This window comes from Saimiri boliviensis, chromosome 4 (assembly GCF_048565385.1).
Source record: "Saimiri boliviensis isolate mSaiBol1 chromosome 4, mSaiBol1.pri, whole genome shotgun sequence".
In the NCBI taxonomy this organism is placed as follows: domain Eukaryota; kingdom Metazoa; phylum Chordata; class Mammalia; order Primates; family Cebidae; genus Saimiri; species Saimiri boliviensis.
The window spans coordinates 110,317,760-110,345,720 of NC_133452.1; the positions used below are offsets into that span (position 1 = coordinate 110,317,760).

General features: G+C 34.6%; 1 long non-coding RNA gene across 4 annotated transcripts in view; it reads right to left on the minus strand.

Annotated features, from left to right (window-relative positions):
• Positions 1 to 11,438: 11,438 nt before the first annotated feature.
• The window catches only part of LOC141584319 (uncharacterized), a 630,894-nt gene continuing 614,371 nt past the window's right edge, over positions 11,439 to 27,961 (minus strand). For all 4 annotated transcript variants that reach the window (XR_012517309.1, XR_012517307.1, XR_012517308.1 and 1 more), the window contains one exon: positions 11,439 to 17,498. This is a non-coding gene — a long non-coding RNA (uncharacterized LOC141584319). The remainder of the gene's footprint in view (positions 17,499 to 27,961) is intronic.

Consider the following 27,961-nt stretch of genomic DNA (forward strand, 5'->3'; position numbering starts at 1 on the left):
GAAAGTGATGCTCTATACCACAATATTTCAAGGGAATGCTCATTTTTTTCTATATTGCCCCCCACCTTTTTTTTTTTTTTTTTTTTTTTTTTTTTTTTTTTTTTGCTAACTTCACTTTCTTTCTAAAGGCAAGAGGCCAACTTGCCCATCTTTCTAGCAGCCAGTTGAGCTGCCTGCTTTACCCTCTCATCAGGACTCTAGGACATCTTTTAATACAACTTTTTCTCTAAGGTAAAGTCTTCACAGTTCATTAACTGAGTATCAATTCTAGCATAATCTTCAACATTTGAGCTGCAACATTTCAGCTTTTGGGAATTGGAAATTTATCACATAAGTTTATGTTGTTATTGTTTTTTTTCCTCATTTTTTCTTAATAAGAAAAATTATGGAAGAGTCAAAGAAAAAGAAAAGGTTAAAAGAAAAACTCTCAGAAAATAAATCAGTAAACAGTAGTGTGTTATTATTTTTTGGTGGGTGGGGAGAGTGCTTAATAAACATGGCAGGTTATTTTATTTCCAAGCATAGTAAAGGAGACATGAGAACAAAAACCATGGATTATCTATCTTAGAAGATAACTCCATGTTGATCCTGGCATTAAATAAACACAAAGAGATGAGATGTGTAATATGGTAATCACTAACTTAGGTGGCTAGCTCTAAGTGAGATGTGTTATGTGTTAAATATACACTGATTCTAAGACACAATGTATATAAAATGTATAATATGAATACTTTTTATATTGATTACATATTGATGTTTTTAATATAGTATGTTAAATAAAATACTTTACTTGAGATGGGATCTGGCTGTGTTGCCCATGCTGGTCTTGAACTCTTGGCCTCAAGTGATCCTCCCTTTTCACCCTCCCAGTAGCTGAGATTACAGGGGTGTACCACTGCAACTGGCTGAAATACATTTCTAAAATATCACTTTTTTTTTTTTTTTTTGCGTTTAATGTGGCCAGTAGAGAAATTTACGATTACATATGCAATTTGCATTATATTTCTCTTGGAAAGCACTGACTTAGAGGATTAAAAATAATAAGCAATTAATAAAAATAGCTATGCTAAACATCTAACTCTTTCTGCCAAGTGATTATTATACCCATTACTGTCCCTCTTTTTCAAGGAATATGAAGAGAATATGCCTTTGTTTCAAGCTCACTGTCTTGAGTTCTAATGGTACATTGATAACTTAGGCTTCTGTTTGTTGTCTTTGGCAAGTGGCTTAACCTCATGAGCTCTAATTTTCTCATTTGTAAAATCTGGCAGTATCAATAGCCACCAGTAAGGGGGATTTTGAAAGTATTTGATTCATAGTAAATATTATAAATATTTTGTTTTGTTTCCTGTTATAGGAAGCTGTATTATTTTACTCTTCAATTATGTTTTGCATGTTTAAATATTTGACTAGACATTTTGGCTGAAAGGAAACTTGTCTAATATCTTTAAAAGGAGAAATATCTGATTAACTTCATCACCTGGTAGAAAAAGACTCTGAAAGGTAGACAGTCTGTAGAGAAGAAGGTAAAGAAAGTGGAGTGAGTATGCAAGAAACATACCAAAGCACATATGCCCAAATCTGTACTGTGTGTGTCAAAGTAGTCTCTCTGTTTTTATTTTCATGTTTAGTATCAACCTGTGTAAGTATATTTTATGCAAATTTCCTTCAAGTACCTATTTTCAGATAATTTTGTTAAGTTGATGCATTCTCCTTTTCAAATTCTTCCATAAATACCACATATACTAGGGACCCACTTGCCCTGGATTCATCTTTAAATGTTTAATTAAGAGAAAATTCTATCTAACACCGTTTCTAAACACTCTGTGGTTTGCTTAGAGGTAATTACTATTCCTGGGAAGCCCCTTTGTTTAAAAGCCCTTTCACCTCACTTGCAACCAGGGATTTTCAATTCATCCTGGCCTGGCCTGCAAGCCTATGAGGTGCCCTTGCTTCTCAATTAAAGACATGCATTTATTTCTTCTGAAAATTTCTTGAAGGTCTTGACCTATATATTAAGAGTAAACACATACGTTCAAGACTATCAGGCCCTGCCAAAGAACACACACACTGTCTTAGAGGCAGACAGGCAAACTCTCGAATGTGTCTCAGCTCAAGTGTCATTTCTGGTCTTCAACTGTGGGGTATCCATAGGCCTTAAATAGACTGTCTACCTTAGACTCACATATGGCTGAAAACAGCCAAGATTTAACAAGGAAGAAGGGAAAATCAATACTCATTTTTATCTCATCCCCCCCCCTTTTTTTTTCCAGTCTTGTCACTTCCATAGCTATCTCATTTCTTTCTTCACTTTATCCTTTTATGACCTCTCTTTAACATTTGTACTCCAGACTAAATCTTTAATATAGTCCTCAATTTGCCATTGTTTGTTGTTTTTAAAACATTTCTTTTGAGACTGTTTTTAAAGTCAGTTGTCTTTCATATTAAGTCGTCATTTATTATCAACCTTGAAATGTACATCAGTAGTTCTCACACTTGAGCATGCATCAGAATTACCTGGAGATTTGTCAAAACACAGAGTTTCTGATTTAGTAGGTCTGGGGTGGGATGTGAGCATTTCCATTTCTAACAAGTTCCCAAGTGACGCTGAAGCTGTTTTAGAACTCCTGACTTAAGCAATGCTGTTTGAGGCAATCATGATGACGACTAGTTTGATGTAATATAAGTATCATCATTGATTTCTATTTAGGTTTTAGGCGATTGCATTGAAAGCAAGATCCCCAGCTTTGGAAGTTTGAAGGCTTGAGGAGTCTGGGGGTATAGTGCTGGCTTAGTGCTCCATTTGGTCTATACACAATGGAGTGAGGACTAGTGGATTAGATAGGGAGTATTCTTTTTTTAAAGCTCTGAAGTGAGAAATAGTTGGGTACTGCAAAAGATTATTCTTCTATCTTTTTTTTCCAGGTGTCTGCTGTGTGCTTGCTAATTAAATTTGAGTATCTATAATACACTGCTTAGAACAGCAGGGATTTGTCATATTTGGACCAAAACAGAACAAGTTTTTAAAAGTCTAGATAGCCTGTCTTTTTGCCATCCTTTTATTTAACTTAAAGAAAAGAAGTAGGATAAATACTAGGCTGTGTCATTTTTCACAAATTCAGCTCTTAAAGAACACCATTCCTCTCTGGTTAAAAGTCTGTGGGCTCAGTACCATGGCCCTCATGATCTTATTTCTCCATTCTCTCTCTTATTTTCTCCTCTCTGCTAAATGTATATTTCTATTATGACTCAGTTTTTAGTTACTTAGTGTTTCAGCAGAAACATGAATTAGGCCGTCCAGCCTGTAAATTGTTATATCCCATAAAGGACATTAGTGCCCATAAACCACAAACTAACCAATGAAAACTGAACTGCTCGTTGCATTTATAATACAGAGAAAATATATGAAAATATATGAAAAATCATGGAGGAATATACTTCCTAATATGTCCTGAAATTGTATGTTGTGGGATGTTTTTCTTTTCTTTTTAAATAATTTAGTTTGGAATGGATTCTACTAGATGATAGCTTGATTAATTTTGCTGACTGGGGACAGTAGGGTAAAATGAATTCTAGTTGTTTATTTCTGAAAATCAGTGTCTTCCAGTAATGTTAGGAACTAAATGCATTATGGTAAAAAGGATATGCTAACTAAAGCCATGTTTGATTAGTGTTTAGTTTCCTTGTCAGTTGTTTTGGTGAATCCAAGTTAGGATTATCTTTCTGAATAGATATAGAGCTTATCTATACACTTCCAGTTTAGAAGGTCAAAATGGTCTCAGTCACTGAGTATGTGCTTCACCTTGCCAGTTTGCTTAGTTTCATCAATCTTTGGAAGGAGCTCCCTAAATTCCAAGCACTCAAATTATCCTTTCATTTTTAAATGACTCATTTTTTTCAAGGTTTAAAAAATGACAGCACAACCACCGTTTGTCCCAAACTGTGATGATTAAATATAGCAACTTATGTACTCAGATGGCTAGGGCAGAGAGAAAAAGAGGGAGACAGTGAAACAAAATTGGAAATGTTAGGAATTTTATCCATTACTCCTATCTTTTTTAAACCCTTGTTCTTATTACTCTATTAGTTCTATTAGTTCTTTATGTGGCTATTTTTTGAAGACAAAGAATAACAAAGATTGAGTCCAGCATCTTGGTATTAAGGAAAAGTGAGTTCTTTTTCTTTTATCATAAACTAAAATAGGCCACATAAATAATTGTATTTCCCTTGCTTATGTATTTTATTGTTCATCTTACAAATACGGCAAGTCTAGGGCTACAAATCAAATATGTCATAAAATTGTCTTGATTACCAGCTATTTTAATGTTTACAATTATGGCTGTCACATGGAGGGTCAGCTTGAAATTATTTATTATTATTATTATTTTGAGGCTGAGTCTGACTCTGTTAGACAGGCTGGAGTGCAGTGGAGCCATCTTGGCTCACTGCAACCTCCATCTCCCTGGTTCAAGCAATTCTCCTGCCTCAGCCTCCTTAGTAGCTGGTATTACATGCATGTGCCATCACACCCAGCTAATTTTTGTATTTTTAGTAGAGATGGAGTTTCACTATGTTGGTCAGGTTGGTCTCGAACTCCTGACTTCGTGATCTGCCCACCTTGGCCTCTCAAAGTGGTGGGATTACAGGTGTGAGCCACTATGCCTGGCCAAAATTATTTTTTACTCCAAACTGCCACCATTATACTGCTGTGTGGTCAGGGTTTGGGGTATATATAAAGAGTACCATAATTATTATCTCCTTCCTTTGGCTGGGCATAGGTACTATAAGTTTGTTTTCATTGTTAGTTATAATGTATACTCTTCTAAGGTAATGATAAGCATAGAAATACAAATTTGCTTCAAACAAATAAACAAAATGCCTATTTTAAAGTGAAAACTGTACAAAGAACGTATATTTTAGGCCCACAAGAAAACTAAAAGGTTTTAACCAATCACAAGACAATGATTTTATGCCTTTATTAAAGAAAATAGAAGGTGAAATGGAACTCTGCTTTTTTCTACAATATCCATTAACTGCTCTTTTTAAAAAGAAATACCAAAAAGTATAAATTCATAGTAATATATTGATTTGAGATAGCAATATACACATAAAATTTTTACTGCTGAAAAATCTCCATCAAAAACTATTAGAACTGGTAAATAAATTCAGTGAAACTGCAGGATATAAAATCAGCATACAAAAATCAGTAGCATTTTTATGTGCCACCAGCCAACAATCCAAAATGAATTAAGAAAGTAACTCCATTTACAAAGTTAAAAAATATGTACCTAGCAATAAACTAAACCAAAGGAGGGAAAGTTATTTACCATGAAAACTATAAAGTTGATACCAGAAATTGAAGCAGACAAAAAAAAAAAAAACAAAAAAAACGGAAAAATATTCCATGTTTGTGGATTGGAAAAATAAACATTGGTAAAATGTTTACATTACCCAAAGCAATCTACAGATTCAGTGCAATCCCTACCAAATATCAGTGACATTTTTCACACACTTAGAAAAAAGTCCTAAAATTTAAGTGGAACTACAAGACTCAGAGTATCCAGAGCCATTCTTAACAAAAGGAACAAAACTGGAGTAATCACATTACCTGACTTCCAATTATAATACAAACTATAGTAACTAAAATATCATTGTACTGGCATATAAAATAGATACATAGACCAATGGAACAGAACAGAAAACCCAAAAACAAATCCATATATCTGTAGTGAACTCATTTTCAACAGAGATGCCAATAACACATATTAGGGAAAGGATAGTCTCTTCAATAAATAGTTCTGGAAAAACTGTATATCCATACATAGAAGAAAGAAACTAGATCTTTATCTCTCACCATGTATAAAAATCAAATTCAAATTGATTAGAGACTTACATCTAAAATCTCATACTGTGAAACTACCAAAAGAACACATTGATAAACTCTCCAGGACATTAGTTTGGGCAGATTTCTTGAGTTAATTCTCCACAAACACAGGCAACCAAAGGAAAAATGGAATTATATCAAGTGAGAAAGCTTCACACAGCAAAGGAAACAATCAACAAAGTGAAGAGACAACCCACAAAACAGGAGACAATATTTGAAAACTAGCCATCTGGTAAGAAATTAGTAACCAGAATATGTAAGGGATTCAAGCAACTTTATAGGAAAAAGTCTAATCATCTGATTTTTAGAAGGGTGAATATTTGAATAGATATTTCTAAAAACAAGGCATACAAATGGCAAACAGATGTGTTAAAAGGTGTACAACATCTGTGATGATCAGAGAAATGCAAATCAAAACTACAAAGAGATTTATCTCACCCTATTAAAAATGGCTTTTATCTAAAAGACAGATGAAAATGAATGCTAGTAGGGAGGTAGAGAAAAGGGAACCCTCCTACATTGTTGGAGGGAATGAGAATTATTGCAACCACTAAGGAGAACAGGATGGAGGTTGCTCAAAAAACTAAAAGTAGAGCTATCATATGATCCCACAATCCCATGGCTGGGACTATATCCAAAGGAAGGAAATCAGTATATTGCAAGGATCTCTGCATTCCCATGTTCGTTGAAGCACTATTCACAATAGTCAAGATTTGGAAAAAACTTAGGTGTTGTCAACAGACAAATACATAAAGAAAATGTGGTACATATACAAAATGGAGAACTAATCAGTCATACAAAAAGAATGAGATCCTGTCATTTGCTTCAGCATGGATGGAACTGGAGGACATTATGTTAAATGAGATAAGCCAAGTACAGGAAACAAACTTAGAATGTTCTTACTTATTTGTGGGAGCTAAAACTAAAAACAATTGAACTCATGGAGACAGAGAGTAGAATGATGGTTACCAGAAGGTTGGAAAGGTAGTGGATTGCAGGGGCAATGGGGATCATTAATGGGTACAGAAATATTGTTAGATAAAACAAATATGATATATTATTTGATAGCACAACAGGGTGACTACAATCATCATTAATTTATTATACATTTAAAAATAACTAGGAGTATAATTGGAATGTTTGTAACACAAAGAAATGAAAAATGCTTGAGGTGATGAATAGCTCGTTTACCTTGATGTGATTACTATATATTTTCTACCTGTATCAAAATATCTTCTGTACCCAATAAATAAATATATATATTATGTATCTATAAAATTAAAAATAGTTATTTTTAAAATGAAATTATATCTAGTTCTATCTGCAAACTAAGAACAGTTATGAGATTTTTGTTTTACTGTGGTGGTTTTCATCATTATTCTTTAAAATACCTTGTCCCTCCTTCTAGTGATATTTCAACTTTAGATTAAATGAGTTGTTATAAGTAGAGGTCTAATTCAATTAACTAAAAATATTGTAGTCTAGCCTATTGTATTAACCACATAAAATGTGTGAGCAAAAGAAAATGTACACTATTTGAAATGTAACACATTTCTGGGAGGTTAAATTGGGGCTGAGTTGGTCATTCTGCCACATTATTATTCCTGGAAAAGAATATTCTCCCTCAAAAAGATGAATATTTGCCATCCAAGGGACATATATCACCACAGTAGAAGAGAAAATCTTTAATTATCTTTACCAAGGACACTGCTAGATTCCCTCTTTCCTGGTATTCTGATATACTTATCAAGCAACCTTAAGATTTTAATTTGATTCTCCATGTAGCTGTTCCATAGGGAAAAAAATAATCTAACCATTAAATGTAGACTAGACATTCAGTCTACTTGGAAGTGTTTTTTATATAAATGAATAAATTTTGATTTCAGTTTTTTGCATTAGCCCCTTGAGATTGGTTAGCTTGAATCTATGACTGATTAATTCTCAGTGCATTGATAAAATAGAATTTCTCATCACTCAAAACTGACAATGAGATATTGGAAATAGTGACAAAACTGAGGTGCTCTTTTAGACAGAGCTTCCCAAATATTAAAAGACTGAGTTCAATTTGTGAATAAACGAGGTGGCAAATAATGTGTAGCATTAAAAGAAATACTTGGGAAGCAAAATCACCACTTTAATATAATTGATGGGGAAATGCATATGTATATGATACTCTCTGAAATGGTGGGAGTAAAAATAACAAATCAATAAAACAGTCCTATATTTTGTCAATGCAATGCTGTCCAACCCTTCTTGCAGGTGGGTAGGTGTCATATTCTGTTAGGGATGCTATAATAAAATAGCATAAACTGAGTAGCTCATAAAGAAGCAGACATCAGTTGTGGAGGCTGTGAAGTACAAAATCAAAGCACTAACAGATCCAAGTGAGTTCCTACTTCCTGGTTCACAGAACAGTGCCTTCTTGCTGTGTCCTATATGGAGGAGGAGGCAAACAATCTCCCTCAGGCACCTTTTTGAAGGGCATAAATTCCATTCATGAGTTTGAAGCCCTCATGATCTAATTATCTTCCAACCCCACTACCTCACTGAAAATGGCAATTGATAAAAGAGAGATTAGAATTGAAACAACCAGGCAATATTAAAATGATGAGGGAAAGACACTGTAATCCAGTGAACTGGGAAGTACTCATAATATTTATGCTCTAGATTTTCTTATTACCCTTAAGTAGAAACTATAACCTTCCAGTCTGTGCAGTTGAGTTCAGTTTTGTCCTGACTACTTGGGGCATCGGGTACGTAATAATTAATTTTATATCTCAAATTAACTGGGTCACAGAACAGCCAGGGATTTGGTCAGAGATTATTCTGAGTGTGTCTCTGAGTTGTTTCTGGATATTAATATTTGATGAGGTAGACAGTATAAAGTAGATTGTCCTTTCTAGTATGAGTTGGCTTAATATTAGTCAATTGGAAACACAAGTAGAACCAAAAGTCTGAGTAAGGAGGAACTTCTGCCTGACTGCTTTAGTAGGAACATTGGTCTTCCTAGCTTTTGGACTATGACTGGAGCAACACATTGGCCTTCCTGAGTCTCCAGTTTGCCAACTGCAGATGATGAGATGTCTCATCCTCCAAAATCATGTGAGCCAGTTTCTTATAATAAATCAGTAAATCTCTTTTTCTGTATAGATGGATTGATAAATATAAATATAGATCAGTTAGATATACATACAGATTTTCTGAATCTTTTCTTGGTTCTGTTTCTTGAGAGAACTCTAAAGCAGTTTTTGGTACTAAGAAGTGGGGTGCTGCTGTAACAATTGCCTAAACATAGGAAGTGGCTTTAGAACTAGGTGATGGGTAGAGGATGAAGAAGTTTTGAGGTGCATAGAAATAGGGATGTTAAGAATAATTTTGGTGAGTCTCAGATGAAAATGAAAAACATATTACTGAAAACTGGAGAAAAGGAAATCCTTATACAGTGGCAAATTACTTGGCTGAACTGTACTCTAGTGTTTTGTAGAAGGTAGAACTTGTGAGTAATAAGACTGGATATTTAGCTGAGGAGATTTCTAAGCGATGTTATTGAAGCAGCTTGGATCATCCTGACTATTTATATTAAAATGTGAAAGGAGAAAGTCAAATGTAAGGATTTGTTAAAAAGAAAAAAGAAAAAAAAAAAAAGAAACCAGAACTTTAGATTTGGATAATTTATAACTTATTCATATTCAAAATAATTAGAAAACAGTGTTCTAAAGAGAACACCACAGGTGTGGCTAGACTATTAACTGAAAGAGTTAATAGGATCATGAAAGTAGAAACTGCCAGTTCAAACTGAAGAGGATGAAGATGGGACAAAAGGAAGGAACATTGTCAACACTTCTTGAATATGACAGGACAAGACAAGAGAGATAATTGGCTGCAAATATATGCTCTTCTTAAAGAAGACAGAAAAATGACCCTGAATGAGATTCAGATTATCAGGGCCACTGGCTAAGTTTGAGCAGCCAGATGGCCTCAACCTGGGATGATTCTGCCACTTCCATGGAGCTGGATGACAGGACATTGATTCTTGAGCCTTAAGATCTATAATGGGAATTGCTTTGCTAAATTTTGGATTCACTTGGGACCCATCACTCTTTCTTTATTTCAGTTTATTCCTTTTGGAATGAAAATGTCTATCTTATGTCTGCTCCATCATTGTATTTTGGAAGCCAGACATAAGTTGTCTGGTTTCACAGGTTCACAACATGAGAGGAGTTTTGCCTTAGCATGAATCATTCCTTGAGTCTCATCCATTTTGGATTTAGATGATGTTTTGATTAGACTTTGCACTTTAGACTTTAGAGTTCATGCTAATATTATTAGACTTTATAGTTCAAGTTATTAGACTTTATAGTTCATGCAAATATTAGACTTTAGAGTTCAAGGTACTATTATTAGAACTAATGGATGGAATGAATGCATTTTGCATGTGATAAGGACATGGATTTGGGCGGGCCAGGGATAGGGTGCTGTATGTTGTAGACCTAACCCCAAACATGATGGTATTTAGGATGAGGGCTTTGAGAAATAATTGCATATATAAAAGAGACAAGAGAAAGCTTGCTGTGTCTCTCTCTGCCATGTGAGGAACCAGCAAGATACCAGCTATCAGTAAGCTAAGAACAGAGCCCTCACCAGAATCCAAACATGTTGACATCTTGACCTTGGTCTTCCTGATTCCAGATAATGAGAAATTTAATTTCTGTTGTTTAATCCACCTAGTCTAGGGTATTTTGTATGGCAGCCCAAGTTGACTTAAGAAAAAGAGACATTGTCAGAGACTGGACATAACAATACTGAAATCAGAAGAGAGGATTGAGTGAAAGAGTTTATTCAAAAGTAATTAGGGAGGAATGAGAATCATAGTCACGTATCAATGCTCATCTAGTCAGAAAACGGACATGAGAGATGTGCAGGTGGGGGAATAAAATATGGTTCAAGGGAAAGTTTGAAGCCAGGAATAAGCTTAAGATGTGCTTGAAGATAGTAACTTCAAAAGTTAGCTAAAAGGGAGAATTTTTGAAGGAAGACATAAAGGCTCAAAGTCCATTTGGGGCCATAGGGTGATGAATCATATTTTAAGATGATGCATGCATTTCTGAGACACTATGCATTGTCTGGTTTGGTGGCTGTAGGGATAAATTTACACTGTTCTTACCATGTTCTTTTCTACACTACTTCTTGAAAGTAATACAGTAGGACAATTGAAGTCCTTTCAAATCTCAAGGTACTCTGATCCAATTGCACATTTTATGCCTGACTGAGAGGAAGGACATAGTCTGTATTTATAAAAAGATATTAACTGGTGGTAAGAACTGTCAAAGTTATGACCTTGAATTTGTTGACAACACTATTTAGTATAGTGATCTTCAAATTGGGTCTACAAACTCTTCAGGAGTATACAATGTGATCTATGATGCCACTGTCAGAAAAAAAAAATGGCATATCTACTTATGTTCTTATTTTATATTTTGAGAAATATTTTAAAATATGCATAACATAGCAAGTATATGCTATGAAGCCATTATATACTTATAAAGGTGTATTTAAACATTTGCAAATACAATTATGCAACGTAAGATTTTAAAGATCATTGCTTTAGTCAACTGTGTTATTCAGTGGGTGAAAGATGACTGGTAGGGATATTAGATGGTATTCCTGAGAAGTTGAAGATCAGCTGAAGGAATTTAAATATGGAAATTACAAAGTCAGATTGTTTTTCAGAGAGTTCATTCTAAAGATTCACTGGAAGACAGGTTTGGGGTGACACTGAAAAGCAGGATAAGCAGTTAAGAACTTTTCAGATAGTGAGGAATGATACTGTGGACTGAGAGGGACTGAACAGATAAATAATGATCAGGTAAAATAAGCATGCTTCACAGTTTTTAATGTAAATGACCATTTAAACATTAATTGAAATAGACAATAAAACTAGGGAAGGTTTGTGGGTAATATATGATCAGTATAGTGGTAACCATGTTGAGTTTGAGATACTCAATGCCCTTTTTAGGTGAAGATAAACAGAAAAGAGCTGGAATATGAGGCTCAGAGGAGATGTCTAGATAGACATATTGATTTGAGAATCAGAACAGGTATAAGTGGAAGTGCTATGAAAGCATAAAGAGTAACAATGTAAGATAACACATGCAGGACCAAGCATCCCCAAAAATATTAAGAATATTCATGTGCCAGGAAAACAAATGCAAAACACTTTATTTGATAAAAACTTTCTAATGTGATTTTTCAAGGGAATTGGTAAAGTGAAATGGTGATTCATAGATAGTGATATGAAATGGTGATATTTTTCAATTTTTGAAAGCATCTGCTATTCAAGATGGCATCATGAGGTGTGAAAAAAAACATTTCAGTGGAAATGGTGGAGTGGTAATTTTTTTCTATATTACAAAATAATGACCTTAGAATAAATGTTGGAATTAAAATAGCTAAAGACATGTGAATTTACATCTTTCATTTTGCAAAATATTGGCCAAAATTTGTTCCGATAAATTAAAAATAACTATGTAAGTGAATATTTCACTTTATCATACCCTCAGGAAAATAGGCATGAAAAAAGTAGAAAATTTCATCTCAGATAATATATATTTTAATATTTATCAATGTTATAATACCAACTTTTATTTTAGATCCAAGGGGTATACATACAGATTTGTTAGCTAGATGTACTGCATGATGTTGAGGTTTAGGGTATGACTGATCCTGTCACTGCAGTATTGAGCATAGTACTCAATGGTAAGTTTCTCACCCCTTACGTCCTTATCTCACTCACCCCTCTAGTAGTCCCTGTTTCTATTGTTATCACCTTTATGTCCATGAGTAGTACCCATTATTTAGCACCTTCCTGTAAGTGAGTATGTGTAGTATTTGCTTTTCTGTTCTCCTCTTAATTTACATAGTATAATGACCTCCAGATGCATCCATATTGTTGCAAAAGATATGGTTTTATTCTTTTTTAGGTCTATGTAATATTTGACAATGCATATGTGTAATATTTTCTTTATATAATCCACCATTGATGAGTACCTAGGTGAATTCCATGTCTTTGCTATTGTGAATAGTGCTTTGAAGAATGTATGTGTGCATGTGTGCTTTTGGCAGAAAGATTTATTGTCTTTTGGATATATACCCAGTAAGGGAGTTGCTGGGTCAAATGATAGTTTGGTTTTAAGCTTTTTGAAAAATCTTGAAACTTCTGTCTACAGTGGCTGAATTAATTTACATTTCCATCAATAGTATATAAGTGGTCCCTTTTCTCCAGAGGCCCACCAGTATTGTCTTTTGACTTTTTCATAACAGCCATTCTGACGAGTGTGAGATGGTATCTCATTGTAGTTTTGATTTGTTTTTCTCTGACGATTAGTGATTCTGAATACTTTTTTCATGTTGATTGGTCACGTGCATATCTTCTTTTGAAAAGCATCTGTTCATGAGTTTCCCATTTTTAATGAGGCTATTTGTTTTTTGCTTATTGAAATGTTTAAGTTCCTTCCAGATTCTAGACATTAGACCTTTCTTAAGTGAACAGTTTGTGAATATTTTCTTTCATTCTGTAGGTTGTATGTTTACTCTATTGATAGTTTCTTTTGCTGTACAGAGGCTTTTTAGTTTAATTAGATCTATTGTCAATTTTTTGTTTTCGTTGCAATTGCTTTTGAGAACTTAGCTATACATTCTTTCCCAAGGCCATTGTACAGAACGATGTTTCCTAGGTTTTCTTCTAGGATTCTTATAGTTTGAGATCTTATATTTTAATCTCTAATTCATCTTGAGCTAATTTTATATATAGAAATAGGTAAGATTCTGGTTTCATTATTCTGCAGATGGCTAGCCAGCTATTCTAGCACCACTTATTAAATAGAAAATTATTTCCCTGTTGCTTAATTTTGTCGACCTTGTTGAAGATCAGATGGCTTTAGGCATGTGGCCTTTTCTTTTCCATAGCTTATATGTCTGCTTTTGTACCAGGGACCATGACGTTTTTGTTACTATAGCTGTATTCATCCATTTTCACACTGTTGATAAAGTCATACTGGAAAGTAGAAGAGGTTTAACGTACTTACAGTTCCATGTGGCTGGGGAGGCCTAACAATCATGGTGGAAGGCAAGGAGAAGCAAGCCCTGTCTTACATGGATAATGGCATTCAAAGAGAGCTTGTGCAGGGAAACTCCTTTTTTTAAAACATCGGATCTCATGAGACTCATTCACTGTCACAAGAACAGTACAGGAAAGACTTGCCCCCATAATTCAGTCACCTCCCACTGGGTTCCTCTCATGACATGGGAAATGTGGGAGTTATAATTCAAGATGAGATTTGGGTGGGGACACAGTCAAACCGTATCATTCTGCCCATGGCTCCTCCCCAAACTCATGTCCTCACATTTCAAAACCAATCATGCCTTTCCAACAGTCCTGCCCAAAGTCCACAGTCTAATGTCTCATCTAAGACAAGGCAAGTCCCTTCTTGTTATGAGCCTGTAAAATCAAAAGCAAGTTATTTACTTCCTACATACAGTGAAGGTACAGACATTGGGTAAATGCAGCCATTCCAACTGGGAGAAATTTGCAAAAACAAAAGGACTGGCAGGCCCCATGCATGTCTGAAATCCAGCAGGGGAGTCAAATCTTAAAGCTCTAAAATGATCTCCTTTGATTCCATTCCTTGGATCCAGGTAATGCTGATGCAAGAGGTGGATTTCTATGGTCTTGAGCAGCTTAAACCCTGTAGCTCTTCAGGGTACGGCCACCTTCTTGGCTGCTTTCACCAGCTGGCATCGAGTGTCTGTGGTTTTTCCAAGCACACAGTGCAAGCTGTCTGTGAATCTGAAGTTCAGATTCTGGGCTCTGGAGGGTGGTGGTTCTCTTTACACAGTGACACTAAGTGACAGGCGTCCCCAAACTACAGCCTGCAGGCCGCATGTGGCCCCCTGAGGCCATTTATCCGGCCCCCCGCCACACTTAAGGAAGGGGCACCTCTTTCATTCGTGGTAAGAGGAGCACAGTATGTGGCAGCCCTCCAACGGTTTGAGGGACAGTGAACTGGCCCCCTGTGTAAAACGTTTGGGGATGCCTGCTAAGTGATGCCCAGTAGGGATTCTGTGTGGGGGCTCCAACCCCACATTTCTCTTCTGCAGTGCCCTAGCAGAGGTTCTCCATGAGAGCCCTGCCTTTGCAGCAAACATCTGTCTAGACATCCAGGTGTTTCCATTTTGAAATCTAGGTGGATGTTACCAAATCTCAATTGTTGATTTCTGTGCATCAATAGGTTCAATGCAACATGGAACCTGCCAAGTCTTGAAGCTGGCACCCTCTGAAGCCATGACCCAAACTGCACCTTGACCCCTTTTAGTCATGGCTGGAGCTGCTAGGACACAGGGCACCAAATCCATAGGCTGCACACAGCATGAGGACCCTGAGCCTGGACCATGAAATCATTTTTTTCCTCTTAGACATGGGAGAGGCTGCCGTGAAAACCTCTGCCATGCCCTGGAGATATATTCCTCATTGTCTTGGGGATTAACATTCAGCTCCTCATTACTTATGCAAATTTATGCAGCCAGCTTGAATTTTTCTCAGGAAATACGATTTTCTTTTCTATTATATTATCTAGATGCAAATATTTCAAATTTTTATGCTCTGCTTCTCTTGTAAAACTATATGCCTTTAATAGCACCAGTACCACCTCTTGAGTGCTTTGCTGCTTAGAAATTTATTTTACCAGATAACCTAAATCATGTCTCTCAAGTTCAAAGTTCCATAAATTTCTAGGCAGGGGCAAAATGCCACCAGTCTCTGCTAAAACATAAAAGAGTCACCTTTGCTCCAGTTCCCAACAAGTTTCTCATTCCCATCTGAGACCACCTCAGCCTGTGCTTTATTATTCATATTGCTATCAGCATTTTGAACCAGGCCATTCAACAAGTCCCTAGGGAGTCTCAAACTTTCCCATATTTTCCTGTCTTTTTCTAAGCCCTCCAAACTGTTCCAACCTCTGCCCGTTACCCAGTTTCGAAGTTTTGTCTATGTTTTAGAGTATCTGTTCAGCAATGTCCCACTCCTGGTACCAATTTACTATACTGGTCTGTTTTCATGCTGCTGATAAAGATACACCCAAGAATGGGAAAAATAATAGGTTTGTTGGACTTACAGTTCCACATTGGTGGGGAGGTCCCACAATGATGGCAGAAGGCAACCAGGAAAAAGTCACATCTTACATGGATAGTGGGCAGGCAAAGAGAAAGCGCATGCAGGGAAACTCCCATTTTTAAAGCCATCAGCTCTCATGGGACTCATTCACTATCATAAAAACAGCACAGAAACTACATGCACTCATAATTCAATCACCTTCTACTAGGTTCCTCCCATGACATGTGGGAATTGTGATAGTTACAATTCAAGATGAGATTTGGGTGTGGACACAGCCAAACCATATCAGTAGCCTCATAGTATAGTTTGAAGTTGGGTATTGTGATGCCTCTGGCTTTGTTCTTTTTCCTTAGGATTTCTTTGGCTATTCAGCCTTATTATTTTTTTGTTCTATATGAATTTTTGAATAATTTTATCTAGTTCTGTGAAAAATGACATTGGTTATGTAATAGAAGAGTGTTAAATATGTAGATTGTTTTGGACAGTGTGGCTTTTTTAATGATGTTGACTCTTCCAATCCAGGAACAGGGTATGCTTTTCCATTTGTTTGTGTTGTTATCTCTGACTTCTTTCAGCAGTATTTTATGGTTACAGAGAACTTTCACTTTCTTGGTTAGATGTATTTTTAGATATTTTTTGTTTATTTGCATTTTGAGGCTACTGTAAATGTTATTGCATTCTTGATTTGGCTCTCAGCTTGAATGTGATTGGTGTAGAAATGCTACTAACTTTTGTACGTAATTTTGTATTCTGAAAGGTTATTGAAGTAATTTTTCAGTTCCAGAAGCCTTTTGGCCAAGCTTTTGGGGTTTTCTGTTTGTTGAATTATATCATCAATGAAGAGAGAGTTTCAGTTTTTTTGTTCCAATTTGGATCTGATTAAATTCTTTCTCTTTCTTGATTTTTCTGGCAAAGATTGCATTATTATATTGAATAGGAGGTGAAAGTGGAGATATTTGTCTTGTTTTGGTTCTCAAGGAGAATGCTTCTCGTTTTTCTCCATTCTGTATGATTTTGGCTATGTGTTTGTCATAGATCATTCCTATTATTTTTAGGTATGTTTCTTTGATGCCTAGTTTCTGCAGAATACTCCACCCATCAAATACAGAATATACATTTTCACATATACACATAGAACATACTCTAAGATTGATCGCATGCTTGGCTTTTAAGCCAGTCTTAATAAATTTTTAAAAAATCAAAGTAATACCAACCAGCCTTTTAGTGGAAAAAAATAGCAATCAATATCAAGAGTATCTCTCAAAACCACAAATTACCTGAAAATTAAACAACTTGCTCATGAATAACTTTTAGGTAAAATTGAAATTAAAGTATAAATTTAAAAATCATTTGAAATAAATGTAAACAGAAATTCAACTCACCAAAATCTCTGGGGTGCGGCAAAGCAGTTTTAAGGTGAAATTTTATAGTGGTAAATGCCGACCTCTAAAAGTTAGAAAGATCTCAAATTAAAGATACAACATCACATATATAGGAGCTAGAAAAACAATAATGAAGTAACTCTAAAGCTAGCAGAATAAAATAACTGAAATCACAGAAGTGCTGAATGAAATTGAGACACAAAAGTTTATAAAAAGTACCAACAAAACCAAAAATTGTTTAAATGAAAGAATAAGATAGAAAAACTGATTAGATTAATAAAAAAAGAGTCAAGATCCAAATAAACAGAGTCAGAAATAAAAAGGGTGGCATTATAACTGATCCCACAGAAATACAAAAGATACTGAGAGACTATTATGAACACTTCTGTGCACACAAACTAGACAATCTAGAGGAAACTGATAAATTTCTGAAAACACAAAACCTCCAAAGATTAAATGAGGAAGAAATTTAAACCCTGAATAGGCTAATATCAAGTTCCTAAATTGAGTCAGTAATCAACCAGTAAAAGCCCCAGACCCAGTGAATTCGCAGCAGAATGCTAGCAGATACACAAAGAAAGTTGGTACAAATTCTACTGAAATTTTCCAAAAAATCAGGGAAGAAAGAATCCTCCCTAACACATTCCAAAACCTGATAAAGACACAATAAAACAACAAAAACACAGGCCAATTGCTATGATGAACCTAGAGACAAAACATACTCATCCAGATACTAGGAAATTTAATCCTCAATGTATCACAATTTTAATCCACTGTGATCAAGTAGGCTTCATTCCTACGCTGTGAGGCTCATTCAACATGTGCAAACCAGTAAATGTGATTCATCACATAAGTAGAATTAAAAACAGTACCCATATGATAATCTCAATGGGTATGGAAAAAGCTTTTCATAAAATCCAACATTCTATCATTATAGAAACCCTTATGAATAACCCTTTTTTCACTTTAAGTTTTCTTCCTTCATATTTCATACTAGTGTATTGCTATTTTAATTAAATTCAATGCCCAATTCATAGGTAATATGCTCAGAAAGACTCATTTGACTTCCCATCCTACAGGGTTTTTTTTTAACCTAATTTATTATATTTCACTATAATCCTTATTCTCTTTCATTGTAGATTACATTTATTTGTTTAATAGAATACAGTTGTATTTTTTCTTATTTATTCAGGTACAGAGAATTAATTATGGTACAGAGAGTTATTAGTTCTTGATACACCATCATTACTTTCCCATTTGCATTCTTCTCTCCCATCCATAGGTAACATTTTCATGTATCTATTATTTTTATTGTTATATGTAGATACATATACTATATAGCTATGTGGTATCTATATATGTTGTGTGTGTATATCTACATATATATATTCATATATATGCTATACATAAGTATATATATCTATATATATATCCACAGATAGTATATCTCTATGAATACATATATATAAAATATACTCTCTCTTTATATATATACACACTACATAGTATATTTATCTATATATATATCTATGGATATATATATATATATATAAATATGTTTATTTTATATATATATCCATAGAGATATACTCTAATATCTAATATATATATATATTTTATATATATATATCCATAGAGATATATATCATAATATATAGATATACTATCTATGGATATATATATATATCTCAATATGTTTATTTTATATATATATCCATAGATAGTATATCTATGTATTATGACAGATATATGTAGATACATATGTTATAGATATCGATCTTATGTATATATCTATATAGTATATATAGACATCTAGGTTGTATTGCATATTTTAATCTGTTGCTTTTAAGAACTTCATAGCATCCCCCGCTGTGCTTTCTCTACATTTTACGCCAACTTGGAGTTAACACAAATACTTCTACAATGTATATTCTTGAATATATTCACAGAGTGTCATGATTGAAACAGTTTTCAGCTGTTGAGTTACTGGGTCCTGGAATATATGTGATTTAAATGTAAATAACCATCTGATTATTCCCAAGAGTAACAACAGGAACAGGAGAGCTCTTCTATCATCGTATCTCTAACGATACTTGGCGACATCTAGCATTTTAACTTTGCAAACATTTGAGTGTAAATGGATACTCATCTTAGTTTTACATTCCTAATTATTAATGAATTTGGAGATCTCTTCAAAAACTGGTTGGACATTTGAAGCATCTTGTATAATTTGCCTGATTACAGTTTTTGTTAATTTATTGTGAAATTCTGTTTCTCTTTCAGATTTGCAAGCATTGGGGTTTAGATACTCTATTTCTATCACTTTCAGATACTACAGGCATCTTTCTTCAGTCTGTCAGTGATCTGTTAACTTTTCTCATAGTGTCCTTAATTGGAGGACACATCCCAATACTAGTAAATTCTCTTGCCCCAGCGTTATATTTTGAACTTTGTATCTTTAGCACATAGGACAGCTAAGTTTTTTATTGTCTGTTGTTTTCCCATGATTTTAGTAAAAAGTTATTTTTCTGTTGAATGATAATGAAAGCTACTTTGGGGGAAATTTTTATGTTTTATTCTACTTGTAAACACTTTATAAAGGACCCTCCTTTTTTGGCTTAGAGCAGTTGCAATTTCTCAAGGCCACATTTCCATTTTGCAGCATCTCTCATGAGAGGGTCTCCACTGAATAGAGGCACTTCATTAGATAATGTTAGAGATAGCTTAATACATTTTGCTAGCTACAGGAAAGCAATCACACTCCAGACTCTGAATTTCATAGTGTCCTTAGTGAATCAAGATCAAGTTTCCTATGGAAAGATAGGTTATTAGGTGAGCTGGTTGACATCTGACACAATGAAGAAAATGTGTCAACTAACATGCAAAACACCCAGCCAGCATCAAAATGGCAGGATCGAATTAACACTTAACAATATTAACCTTAAATGTAAATGGGCTAAATGCCCCAAACAAAAAACACAGACTGGCAAATTGGATAAAAATTAAGACCCATCAGTGTGCTGTATTCAGCAAACCCATCTCATGTGCAAGGAAACACATAGGCTAAAAATAAAAGGATGGAGGAAAATTTATCAAGCAAATGGAGAGCAAAAAAAGCAGGAGTTGCAATCTTAATCCCTGATAAAATGGACTTTAAACCAACAAAAAGATAAAACAAGACAAATAAGGGCATTACATCATGGTAAAAGGATCAATCCATCAAGCAGAGCTAAGGATCCTAAATATATACACACCCAATATAGGCGCACCTAGGTACATAAAGCAAGTTCTTAATGACCTACAAAGAGACTTAGACTCCCACACAGTAATAGTGGGAGACTTTAACGCCCTCTGTCAATATTAGAAAGATCAATTAAGCAGGAAATTAACAAGGATATCCAGGACTTGAACTCAGATCTGGACCAAGCAGACCTAATAGACATCTGCAGAAATCTCCACCCAAAATCCACAGAATATACATCTTAAATCCACAGAATATACATTTTTTCAGCACCAAATTATACCTACTCTAAAATTGACCATATAATTGGAAGCAAATTGCTCCTCATCAAATGCAAAAGAACAGAAATCATAACAGTCTCTCAGACCACAGGGCAATCAAATTAGAACTCAGAATTAAGAAACTAAACAACTGGCTACTGAATAAAAGCTCTTTTTATTTGTGTGTGTCTGGGATAGAAAATGTCTGGAAGATAGAGACTACAGCTGTGCATTTTTATGCCTTTGGTAGAATACTATTGCTGTTCTTTGTCCCCTTTATTAAAGCACTTTGCTGTCAAAAACTGTCCATGACTGACAAAAATTCCAGGCAACTGTAATTCATTGATTAACATACACTGAGAAAAGTCATATATAATACAAACATTAAATATACAGCTCCTGCAGCTCCAGCATAAGAGCATATATGATCTTTATAATCAAAGTATTTTAAAATTCTGAGTTTTATCCTAGAAAATAAAGCATAACACAAAATGTAGGAAATGTTTTCCTATTCATAATGGAATTCTGCAGTTCAGCATTTTGCAAAATATACTTCAAACCTATGCATTATGGCACAATACCTTTAGCAGACGGGAAGACATGCCTACTCAGTGAGTGTAGTGAATTTTTCTTTTTTTTTTTTTTTTTTTCCTCTCTCTCTGTTAAGATTGTACAAGGACAAGGGCCTAAGGCAGGAAGACAGACGCAAAAGAAAAGCAGAGGTATTCACATATACAGTAGAACAAATCCTGGTGTCCTTAGGCATGGAGTTCACAAACTAAAATAAAAGATTTCTTAACATTGATGGGTATCTGGGTTTATTCCATGTCTTTGCTGTTGTGAATCATGCTGTGATTAAACTAACAGTAGAAGACTTGTGTATGTCCAGTTCTTATATCTTACATCTTTTCTTTCCTTTGACCACAAAATTTCACAAAGGACTCAATTACTCTCTTATTAATGGTGGATCCACACAGGCCTAGTCATTATTTCTATATTCACTTGCTAGTAGCACCTGAAACATTCTTCATCTGTCTTGGTGAATTCATCTGTAAGCAAGCATGTCAGCACAACTCTAAATGGCTTTCCAGACATAACAATATAATTCACCTTTGATCCTGTACTTTAACTTTCCTTAAACAACAAAAGCTCACCTGATAACCTATCTATCTTTCCATAGGAAACTTGATCTTGATTCACTAAGGACACTATGAAATTCAGAGTCTGGAGTGTGATTGCTTTCCTGTAGCTAGCAAAATGTATTAAGCTATCCCTAACATTATCTAATGAAGTGCCTCTATTCAGTGGAGATGCTCTCATGAGAGATGTTGCAAAATGGAAATGTGGCCTTGAGAAATTGCAACTGCTCTAAGCCAAAAAGGAGGGTCCTTTATAAAGTGTTTACAAGTAGAATAAAACATAAAAATTTCCCCCAAAGTAGCTTTCATTATCATTCAACAGAAAAATAATTTTTTACTAAAATCATGGGAAAACAACAGACAATAAACAACTTAGCTGTCCTATGTGCTAAAGATACAAAGTTCAAAATATAACGCTGGGGCAAGAGAATTTACTAGTATTGGGATGTGTCCTCCAATTAAGGACACTATGAGAAAAGTTAACAGATCACTGACAGACTGAAGAAAGATGCCTGTAGTATCTGAAAGTGATAGAAATAGAGTATCTAAACCCCAATGCTTGCAAATCTGAAAGAGAAACAGAATTTCACAATAAATTAACAAAAACTGTAATCAGGCAAATTATACAAGATGCTTCAAATGTCCAACCAGTTTTTGAAGAGATCTCCAAATTCATTAATAATTAGGAATGTAAAACTAAGATGAGTATCCATTTACACTCAAATGTTTGCAAAGTTAAAATGCTAGATGTCGCCAAGTATCGTTAGAGATACGATGATAGAAGAGCTCTCCTGTTCCTGTTGTTACTCTTGGGAATAATCAGATGGTTATTTACATTTAAATCACATATATTCCAGGACCCAGTAACTCAACAGCTGAAAACTGCTTCAATCATGACATTATGTGAATATATTCAAGAATATACATTGTAGAAGTATTTGTGTTAACTCCAAGTTGGCGTAAAATGTAGAGAAAGCACAGCGGGGGATGCTATGAAGTTCTTAAAAGCAACAGATTAAAATATGCAATACAACCTAGATGTCTATATATACTATATAGATATATACATAAGATCGATATCTATAACATATGTATCTACATATATCTGTCATAATATATAGATATACTATCTATGGATATACATATAAAATAAACATATTGATATATATATATCCATAGATATATATCATAATATATAGATATACTATCTGTATGGATATATATATAAAATATATATATATTAGATATTAGAGTATATCTCTATGGATATATATAAAATAAACATTGATATATATATATCCATATATATATATATACACTATGTAGTGTATATATATATATGTATTCATAGAGATATACTATCTGTGGATATATATATAGATATATATACTTATATATAACATATATATGAATATATATACTATATGTAGATATACACACACAACATATATAGACACCACATAGCTATATAGTATATGTATCTACATATAACAATAAAAATAATAGATACATGAAAATGTTACCTATGGATGGGAGAGAAGAATGCAAAAAAATCAATAAATCCAGGAGCTTGTTTTTTGAAAAGATCAACAAAATAGACTGCTAGCCAGATTAATAAAAAAGAAAAGGGAGAAGAATCAAATAGATACGATAGAAAACAATAAATGGGATATCACCACTGGTTCCACAGAAATACAAACTACAATCAGAGATTACTGCAAACAACCCTATGCACATAAACCAGTAAATGTGGAAGAAATAGATAAATTCCTATACACTCGCACCCTCCCAAGCCTAAACCAGGAAGAAGTTGAAACCTTGAACAGACTAATAACAAGGTCTGAAGTTGAGGCAGCAATTAATAGCCTACCAACCAAAAGAAGCCTAGGTCCAGACAGTTTCACAGCCAAATTCTACCAGATATACAACGAGGAGCTGGTTTGATGCCTTCTGAAACTATACTAAACAATACAAAAAGAGGGAATCCTCCCTGACTCATTTTATGACACCAACATCATCCTGATACCTAAACGAGACAGAGACTCAAATAAAAAAGAAAAGTTAAGGCCAGTATTCATGATGAACATAGATGCAAAAATCTTCAATAAAATACTGGCAAACCGACTGCGCCAGCACATCAAAAAGCTTATCCATCATGATCAAGTAGGCTTCATCCTGGGGATGCAAGGCTGGTTCAACATCTGTAAATGTAATCCATCACATAAACAGAACCAAAGACAAAAACATGATTATCTCAACAGATGCAGAGAAGGCCTTTGACAAAATTCAACAGCACTTTATGCTAAAAACTCTTAATAAACTAGGTATGGAAGGAATATATTTCAAAATAATAAAAGCTATTTATGAAAAACCTACAGCCAATATCATGCTGAATGGGCAAAAACTGGAAGCATTCCTTTGAAATCCAGCACTAGACAAGGATGCCCTCTCTCACCACTCCTATTCAATATAGTATTGGAATTTCTAGCCAGAGCAATTAGGCAAGAAAAAAAAAAATAAAGGATATTCAATTAGGAAAAGAGGAAGTCAAATTGTCTCTATTTGCAGACCACATGATTGTATATTTAGAAGACCCCATTGTCTCAGCCCAAAATCTCCTGAAACTGATAAGCAACTTCAGCAAAGTTTCAGGATATAAAATCAACATGCAGAAATCACAAGCATTTCTATACAGCAATAACAAACTAACAGAGAGCCAAATCATGAGCAAACATACATTCACAGTTGCTACAAAGATAATATAATACATAGGAATACAACTAACAAAGGATGTAAAGGACCTCTTCAAAGAGAACTACAAACAACTGCTCAAGGAAATCAGAGAGGACACAAACGGATGGAGAAATATTCCATGCTCATGGTTAGGTAGAATCAATATTGTGAAATGGCCATGCTGTCCAAAGTAATTTACAGATTCAGCGCTATCCCCATCAATCTACCAATGACCTTCTTCACAGAACTGGAAAAACCACCTTAAACTTCATATGGAACCAAAAGAGAGCCCGCGTAGCCAAGACAATCCTAAGCAAAAAGAAACTACCTGATTTCAAACTATACTACACATCTACAGTAATCAAAACAGCATGGTACTGGTAACAAAACAGACATAGACCAGTGGAATAGTGCAGAGGCCTCGGAGGCAATGCCACACATCTACAACCATCTGCGGAAAGGATTCCCTGTTTAATAAATGATGCTGGGAAAACTGGCTAGCAGTGTGCAGAAAGCAGAAACTGGATCCCTTCCTGACACCTTACAATAAAATTAATTCCAGGTATTATTAAAGACTTAAATATAAAACCTAACACCATAAAAACCCTAGAAGAAGACATAGGCAAAACCATTCAAGATATAGGCGTAGGCAAGGACTTCATGACTAAAGCACCAAAAGCATTGGTAACAAAAGACAAAGTAGATAAATCGGACCTAATTAAACTCCAGGGCTTCTGTACAGCAAAAGAAATAACCATTAGAGTGAACCAGGAACCAGTTAGAATGTCAATCATTAAAAAAATCTGGAGACAACAGATGCTGCAGAGGATGTGGAGAAATAGGAACACTTTTACACTATCAGTGGGAGTGTAAATTAGTTCAACCATTGTGGAAGACAGTGTGGTGCTTCCTCCAGGATCTAGAAATAGAAATTCCATTTGACCCAGCAATCCCATTACTGAGTATATATCCAAAGGATTATAAATCATTCTATTATAAAGACAACGTGCACACGTGTATCCATTGCAGCACTGTTTACAATAGCATAGACCTGGAACCAACCCAAATGCCCATCCGTGATAGACTGGACAAGGAAAATGTGGTACATATACACCATGGAATGCTATGCAGCCATAAAAAAGGATGAGTTCATGTCCTTTGTAGGGACATAGATGAATCTGGAAACCATCATTCTCAGCAAACCGACACAAGAACAGAAAATCAAATACTGCATGTTCTCACTCATAGGCGGGTATTGAACAATAACACAGGGACACAGGGAGCGGGGAGCATCACACACTGGGGTCTGTTGAGGGAGGCAAAGGAGGGATAGTGTGGGGCAGGTGAGTAGTTCAGGGAGGGATAACATGGGGAGAAATGCCAGATATAGGTGTCAGGGGGATGGAGGCAGTAAACCACATTGCCGTTTATGTACCTGTGCAATAATCCTGCATGATCTGCACATGTACTCAGAACCTAAAGCACAATTTAAAAAAACAAAAAACTTTTATTTTAATTGTATAAATTCTTCTGATTAACACCTGTATTAGCAAATTGTGTAGGCTAGCCACAATATTTTATAAGATTATTTAAATTATAGTTAATATTAAAATATGTCTGTAGAGTGATGCTATAAATCAATTAGGTTGCAGTTAATATTTTTGATCCTCAAAGAAAGGAAGCTATATTTAAAAACAGCACTTCCACTAAGAATTTATGTTCTAGAAAAACATCTACTTTTCAGTCCACAATTGGAGTAACATTGTCTGATTTTATTTCATTAATCTCTGCATAGAAATTATTAAGAAAGAACATATAAATCCATACAAAGAGAAAAATAATGACAAATAATGAAAAGATGTAGCAATCTAAAACAATTTTCGAGAGTTGAAAGGTATCTCCTAGACTCGGAGATCCTTCTGCCAGTGGTTGGGACTACAGTACCTGCTACCAGGTTTAGCTAATTTTTTTTTGTAGGGATGGAGTCTTGCTATGTTGCCCAGTCTGGTCTCAAATTCCTGGATTCAAGCGATTTTCCCCTGCTTTGGCTTCTCTAAGTGCTAGGATTACAGGTGTAAGCCACAGCACCTGGCCTTTTCTTTTTTTCTTTCTTTTGTTTAACATAAACAATTTGTGGTTTTTCTTTTGGAAAAAAACAAACATCTTTATGGGACCTATAGTACTTCAAACTATTCCAGCTATCCAAGAACCCGGTTGAATTTAAATAAAACATTTAAAAATTAAAAATACTCTCATAACTTGAAAAAATAAAGAACTGTAAAACTCTACTGTTATTACTACTTTAATTCATTCAACACATAAAAACTGGGCACCTACTACATGCTAAAGCATTGTTGATGTCCTTTAAGATAAGAGAGATACTGGTATGCTGGTTTTGTATAGTTATATAAATTTATTTACTACTAGAATAATAATTCTCTGCTTAGAAAAATTTTTAATCCAAAGATTATAATATATATATCTATAGATCATTTATCTTACCTGGAGAAAATGCTTAATCATTAAAATCGCAATAAGTAATAATGGGTTTAAAACAGAAACCACTATCAGTCACGACGTTGACTGACACTTTTCAGCTCTAGATCTTTAGAGTTGTGAGGAAATTTCTGTGATGTTCACACTTATCTAGGGAGTTTTAACTGTCATTCAGAGAGAGAGTTATAGAGAAATAATTTATGAATTAGATAGAATAATAGGTAAGAATAGCTGAAGTCTCTGGCATTTTTTCAGGCATTTTCTATTTGCAACTCAGGTATATGGTTACTCCCAGCAATTCCACTTTTAGGCATATGCTCATGAGAATTGAAACACAAAAACTTCCATACAAATGTTCATATCAGCATTATTTATAATAGGCAAAAAAGTATAAATAAGCCAAATATACATAACTAATGAAAAGATAAACAAAATATGGTATATTCATGTAATTTGCCATAAAAAGGAATAAAGCACTGATACTTGATACAACTTAGATAAACCTTGAAAACATTAAGCTTTATCAAAGAGGCCAGACCAAAAAATAAAGCCATATGTTTTTTGATTCTATTTATGGACAAATCCATAAATAGAATTTAGACAAATCCATACAGACAGAAAGCAAATTAGCATTTGCCAGGGGCAAGGCAGGAAATAA